The sequence below is a fragment of the Vespa mandarinia genome, chromosome 21 (assembly GCF_050613455.1).
Source record: "Vespa mandarinia isolate Hongniang chromosome 21, ASM5061345v1, whole genome shotgun sequence".
NCBI lineage: Eukaryota > Metazoa > Arthropoda > Insecta > Hymenoptera > Vespidae > Vespa > Vespa mandarinia.
Genome location: NC_140830.1, coordinates 2,245,001 through 2,252,500, shown reverse-complemented (window position 1 = coordinate 2,252,500; position 7,500 = coordinate 2,245,001). Strand labels below are relative to the sequence as shown.

At 28.7% G+C, this 7,500-nt stretch overlaps 1 protein-coding gene across 2 annotated transcripts in view; it reads right to left on the bottom strand.

Moving 5' to 3' along the window:
• The window catches only part of LOC146872313 (uncharacterized), a 52,779-nt gene that overhangs the window by 31,648 nt on the left and 13,631 nt on the right, over positions 1 to 7,500 (bottom strand). The gene's annotated exons all lie outside the window — the stretch shown is intronic.

The window sequence follows — 7,500 nt, the reverse complement described above, 5'->3', positions numbered from 1 at the left end:
CCCTCGAGCGTTACGGTTCTCCGAAAAGAAACAAAATTATACGACGCCTCTGATTTTTAGGATCACCGAATATTAAATTATGTCCTTTTTTTTTTTTTCTTTATTCCCTCTCTGTCTCTCATAAATACTTGTTACGAAATAAAAATGATTAATAATAATAATAATTATAATAATAATTTCAACGTCTCGATGTTTTCTTAAATCCCTTTAAAGAAAGATTGGCGATTGTTGTTATCATTGTCTCTTTTTTTTTTCTTAGAAGATCGTGATAAATAAAAAAAGAAAAAAAAGGAAAGGAAGAAAGAAAAATAAGAACGAAAAACGTACGAAATTAAGGTTTATTCGAATCTTTCGGAAGAAACGTTAGTAGATCCTCTCTACTTTTTCGAGATCCTATGATCGATATTCCTTGACGACTTTCCGATGTCTAGGGTGAACCACCTCGATCGTGCCATTAAGTTTTCTTTCTCTCTTCCCTCACCCTCCCCCCTCTCTCTCTCTCTCTCTTTATCTTTTGGTGATTCGAGAAAACTGTTCTCTTTTACCGATTTTATCACTTTGTATACGTCAGCCTCTATTTTCCCTTCAGCATCTTTCGTTTTACATATACGTATCTACGAGAGAATACGCATTACATATGTATGTATATTCTCTCTCTCTCTCTCTCTCTCCCTCTCTTTTTCTCTCTCTTTCTCTCTCTTTCTCCGACTTTCTCTATCTTTCTCTATCTTAGTACACAGAGATCCATTTTATCGAAGAAGCACCCATTCCTGATTTCAAGGATATTTCGATTAAATGCATTAACTTAAACATTACTTTTTCACATGGACAATAAATATTTATTTTCTTTCAGTTATGACCATGATTGAAGAAATTAAAAGTGGATGGGCCAAAGGAGAGTAAGTCAGTGGGCTGAGTGACGAAAAAAAAAAAAAAGAAAAAAAAAGGAAAAAAGAAAATTAATTCGCAAAGATTAGAAAAATATTCGTGGAAATTTAATTAGAAGAAATTATCGCGAAATTTAATCTCCGCGAAAGCGAAAGAGGATGGATAAAAAAAGAAAAAGAAAGGAACAAAAAAAAAAAAGAAAGAAAGAAACAAAAAAAGAAAAAGAATGGAAATGAAAACAAAAATGAAAAGAGAAGAAGAAGTAAAAAAAAAAAATTACAAACGGGTATGAATTTTTCTTGGGCTTTACGAGAAAGCCCGAGATGAATGAAATATATATATATATATATATATATATATATATATATATGTATATATATATATATATGTATGTATGTATATATAGGTCGCGATTATAAATGATACATTTGCATTATTTAAATAATTATTATTATACAGAAGTTTATCATATAATTGCATCTTAAATGCTGAATTTTCTTCTACACTGTTTTATGAGAAAACTGATATAAATTATATATGTATAGGGACAACAATTATAAGAGCAGTGCATTTGCATTATTTAAATAATTATAATATAAAAATGTATCGCGTGAAATATTAAATATAAAAATTTTCTTAAACGTTAAAACGTAATTGAAATTTAATGGAATAAAGGTAACGTTTATAAATAATATTTGAATCATTTAAATAATTATCGTATAAAAATTTATCACAAAATTGTAGAATATTTTCTTTATGTCTATCGGAGGAAAATTGATATAAATGAAATATGTAAGATAACGATTACAAGAACACACACACACACATATATATATATATATCTCCATTTACATAATTATACTATAAAAATGTTTTCTTTCCTTATATATATATATATATTACAAGAAATTCAAATGGATTATATGGAATATATGGATTTCGTGATTTAGTTATTATTATAATTATATATCGTATAAGAATTCATATCACGAAATTGAATCGTTTTCGTCTAAGGGCATCAGAGAAAATTGATATAAATGAAATATATAATATCAATAACTATTACGCGAGCAATAACGTCGTATAATTATTGAAATAATTATTCTATAGAAATTTATTGAGCGAAATTAGATTGTAAGTAGAAGAAAAATTTCTTATCAATTTTTTCTTTCGTTCCTTTTTCGTTCCTTCTACGTCTTTTTTTTTCTTTTTTTTTTTTTTTTCTTTACATTCCATCATAATAAATTTCAATGTGAAACGAGAGATACATACGTGTGCACGTATATAGGTCACGATTTCATTATTAACGTACTTCTATAATTTGTATAATGGTATAAGAATGTTCTATCGCTAAATTGAATCTTAAATAAAGATTTTTATTTTTTTTTTTTTCCCCCCGTTACACACGTTAAAGAGAAACAGTGAAAATAAATGAGAAATCTAGGTCGCGATATAACGATAAAATTTCATTATTGTTACGAGTCGGTTTATAATGGAAATATATCTTCGAATATGTCGTACATAGAGGAATGGGACTTTGGCCACACCACGAAAGAGAACGATATTGAAAAGCATTTGGCGATACGTTCATGATCTATCGCGTGACGTAATACGCTGTGCTTTCTTTTAAAAGATCGCTTCCGGACGTTCGATACTGTAAAAAGGTTTATATCTCATAGAAAAGACGATATTTCCGAGTGAACTATTTTTCTCGAACGTTTATATGATTTTTGCTTCTATTATATATATATATATATCTGTGTCTGTGTCTGTGTGTATGTGTGTACGTATATGTATTAATAAATATATCTTTGTTTTTGAAATTTAGAAAAAAATTGAAATAATTTTTTCTTTCACATTTTACGTTCTTTTATTACCTTATAAAAAAAAAAAAAAATAAACAAAAAAACAAAAAAGAAGAAGAAGAAGAAAAAGAAATCGTTCTCAAAAATAAACACTTAATTGATATATAAATATGATCAAGAAAAAATTATCGAAAATAATGTTAAGAAATAACACGGATAAATAATTTAATGGACAATACTGATTTTATAGAATTTAAAAACGTATTCGATATAATATTATCCTTTGTCTTAGATATATAGATGAAATATTCGTTATAATAATCGTATAAACAAAATTGATCGTAAATCAATAATCGTATGATAAATTATAATTATTAATGAAATTGAAAAAAAGGAATGAACAAAAATTGTTATAGGAATTAAGATCAAGCTTGAAAGTATCAGAAAGTGAGAGAAAGAGAGAGATAGAGGGAGAAAGTGATATAATATAAATTCTATAGAATAAAAAATACGTTCAACAATTATTATCGTTTATCACTTTGATAAGAAATCGATCGGATATTCATAATTCAAAATTATATAAATAAATTTGATCGTAGAAAAATCAATAATCAAATAATTAATTCAATTTATCTTGTTTGGTATATCGAAAAATAATTAAAAAAAGAAGAAAAAAAAATATATTTACCATACAAAAATAAAAGAATAATCTAAAATAAAATTGAAAAAAAAAAACAATCTGAAAAGTACATATATATTTATATATATATATTTATATATATATATATATTTGCTTAATTGGTATCGACATTGTTGAAGTTAAAATAAACTTTGAATGTATGAGAGGGAATATATCCTCGACCTTTTCAACTTTTACTTCTGAACGATTCATCTGCTTATTCGCGATAAAAATACAAAGTGTCGACCAATGGAACGAGGCTTCGGAATAGTTTCTCCATGAACTGTTGGAGCGTAGAACGAGTTACGAAAATAGTTATGTAGGCTAAAGGGATTGGAAAAAGGGAAAAATAGAAAGAAAGAAAGAAAGAAGAGAGAGAGAGAGAGAGAAAGATAGAAAGAAAAAGAAAGAAGAAACAATCGTGGTTCGTCGAAACTTTTTCGAAGCAACTCGAGCAGAACGTATGCTTTTATTTTGTTACTCTCGTTAGACATTTTAAAAGATAGATTTTTTAATAGATTAAAGTGATAGAACATAAATTATCCTAATATATTATCTTTCTTTCTCTTTCTCTTTCTCTCTATCTTCTCATCTCTCTCTCTCTCTCTCTCTTTCTCTTTCTTTCTGTCTCTGTCTTTCTTCAAACGTATGAACTACTCTTTGTAGGGAACATATATATGTATATGTATGTATGCAGGCATGTATGTATGTTTGTATATATATATATATAAATATATATATATACCTATCTACCCGGATTAATTACAAATTACGTTGTATTCCGTTTCTCCAATTTCGAGATCTCATTCCTATGATATATCGATCTTCGTATTTCTCTTGTTATAATCTAGGAATAGGACGCTTTTCGTAATAATATCACGTTCGATTGAGAACCCTTGATAACTTTGATGCTATTAACTATTATTAATATTATTATTAATATTATTATTATTATTATTATTATTATTATTATTATTATTATTATTATTATTATTATTATTATTATTATATTGTTATTATTATTAATTTATCCAAAATAATCATGATATTATAGCAATTATATATTCTATTTTATATTAATTCAAAGGCATTAATATTGATTATTATCATTATTATTATTATTTGTTATCATAAATTTTATATATTTGTTTTCCATATTAACTTCAAGCTATAAATATTTTATCTTAATATTAATATTAATATTAATATTATTATTATTATTATTATTATTAGTAGTAGTAGTAATAGTAGTAGTAATAGTAGTATTATTATTACTATTATTTATTTTTATTTTTCATTTTCAAAAATAGATCTCTCTCTCTCTCTCTCTCTCTCTCTCTCTTTCTCGATAAAATTTGTACGTAAAAAAGAAACATTTTAAAACCTTAATAATAATTCTTCTTATTATTCTCGGTTACAAATTTATTCGCATTCTTATTTAAGGGAAAAGAAAAAAGAAAAAAGAAGAAAAAGAAAAAAGAGAGAAAAAAGGGAAAAAGGAAAATGGAAAAAAGAATATAATATTGAAAACGTCGTAATTTCGTTAAATCTCAAGATTTTTATCTTTCTATCGTAGATGATAACGAGGTAAGACGATAGCAACACCATTGTCGTAACAAACCTTGAGAAATTTAAAGGGGTGGACTAAAATTTCGTGTTCGTTGCTAAACGGATGATCGAGTTTCCTCAGGGAAGTATAATCCGTCGCTAAGCTATTACACGTTCTCATTCTCCTCCTCTGGTTCCTTTTCGTGATGAAACAAAAGGGACGTTGTTCTTGAAAGAACCTCGCGAAAACAGGGCTCAAGACCGAAACGAGTAAGAGAAAGAAAGAGAGAGAAAGAGAGAAAGGGAGAGAGAGAGAGAGAGAGAGAGAGAGAGAGAGAGAGAGAGAGAATAGAAAAGGTACGTCGCGCTTGCTTATAAGGACTTGAAAGTTTTCAACGTAATCTAAGACATTATACCAACAAAGCTTAGCGTTGTTGGTCAAGAAGACTGAACAAGGTCATCAGTAACAACGTCAGAAACTCTTTTATATTATACTCTTTTCAAAGTGTTAATTGCATTCTCTTGAACCGAACACACACACACACATATATACATATACAGGGTACTTGCTTGGACCAAAAGTTCTTAGGTCGTTTGAAAAAAATTAATTATACTCCTTTTCCACCTCCTACTAAACCTCCTCCCCTACCATCACTACCATTCCTACTTCACCCTCACTCCCACTGTATTCTAGGGTGGATAATGTCCCTTTTGTTTCGTTTTTTTTCTTCTTTTTCCTCTTCTTCTTCTTCTTCTTCTTTTTCTTCCTTTCTTTTCTTGTTTTTTATTTTTTTTCCTTTTTTTCTTTTCCTTTCTTTTTCCCCTTCAGATCATACCAAGTCTATGAACGTTTTGTTTTTTTCTTTTTTCTCTTTTTTTTTTCGATACGACGATCTCTCTCTCTCTCTCTCTCTCTCTCTCTCTCTAAAAAAGAAAAAAGAATAGCTCGAGATAGTCTTCTTCTAAAAAGGGATTAATTGATTTTTTTTTTTTTTTCTTTAATAATCGTTTAAAGAACTTTCGATCGATCTAAAAACTTTTTGACTCGATTTAAAGGAGAAAGTTTTATGGGAGGTGGGAGGAGGGGGAAGGAGAGGATGAGAATCAAAGTATAATACGTCGTTCGTTTGTCTTTTTAAAATTTCGTTTTGTTTGTCTTTCTATCGAACGATAGTACGTCGTATGTTTCTTAGTATGAATTGACAAAAAAAAAAAAAAAAGAGAAAGAGAGAGAGAGAGAGAGAGAGAGAGAGAGAGAGGGAGAAAAAAATATTCTAATTATTTTCCATTACGAGATAGAAAATGTTCTCGTTCGAAATCAGAAGAAGATCGATTAGGTAAGGGAGAGGAGGGAGAAGGGGAAGGAAAAGAGTAAAATCGTAGAGTAGAAACGTTTTATCGGGTTAACTACGTTACTTCTTTCCTTTACAAGTCTTTTCGCTTTTTTTCTCTTTTTTCCTTTTTTCATTTTTCTTTCCCCCCCCCCCCAAACCCCTTTCGTTTCCATTCCTTTCCTTTTCTTTACCTTTTTATTTTTCGCAGAACGAAACATTTTCCGTAGCCTCGTAGAAGAAGCCATCGGTAGTTATTCTTTTTTTTTTTTTTTTTTTTTTCTTTTCAGTCAGAGTTTGAGATACAAATAAAATGGGGTGCAACGATCTCTTCCAAGGATAAAAATTCCAAAAAGGCAAACGGGGGGGGGCCAGGGTAGAGAGAAATTGCGAGTGAAAGAAGTGGGAGTTTACTTCTCTTCCGTGGAAGTAAACTCCCCTCCCGCCCCCCGCCCCTCCCCGAACGAACAACGTAGGGGAGGTGGTTAAACTCCTGGCAAAGAAAAAGAAAAAGAAAAAGAAAAAGAAAAAAAAAACTCTTGTAGTAGGTTTATTCCAACACTTTTTGTTTACTAAAAGAAATCGAACTTACGCGAAATGTTCTTTGTAAAACAAAACTCTTTTGAACCCTCCTTCCCCCTCCGCCCACCCCCTTTAGCCCAACACGAAACTTACATACATTTTTCTCTCTTTCACGTTCTTTCTTTCTTTCTTTCTATTTTTCTTTTCTCTTTTTTTTTTTTTTTCTTTTTTTTGTTTTTTTCTCTACAGGAGATCGGTTTTATTTCTTCGTTTCTTTTTCTATTTTTTTTCTTCTCATTTTCTTTTTTTTCTTTTTTTTTCTTTTTTTTTTTTTTTATTTGTTCTTTTTCTTTTATCCAGACAAAAGCATCATGAAAACTTCGATTAACTTCTTACGATCAATCAATCGCAAATACGATCCAATATGATCGTTAGATATTTAAAAGGGATGAAAGAAAGAAAAAGGAGAAAAAACAAAAGGGGGAAAAAAAAAAAAAGAAATATTGTCTTATTAATATTTTTACGATCTAATCATTTCAATTTCACTAACGATTTTGCAATTCAATTTTACAATACAAATGACGAAGACGTTATTATCGAAGTATAAAGATTTCGTGCCATTGAATTAGCCCTTTTAATAAAAATGTATTATTGTATTTATTTAAAATTGATAAACAATTTTACGAAATTTACATTTCTCTTCAATTATGAACTAAAGGATGAAAAA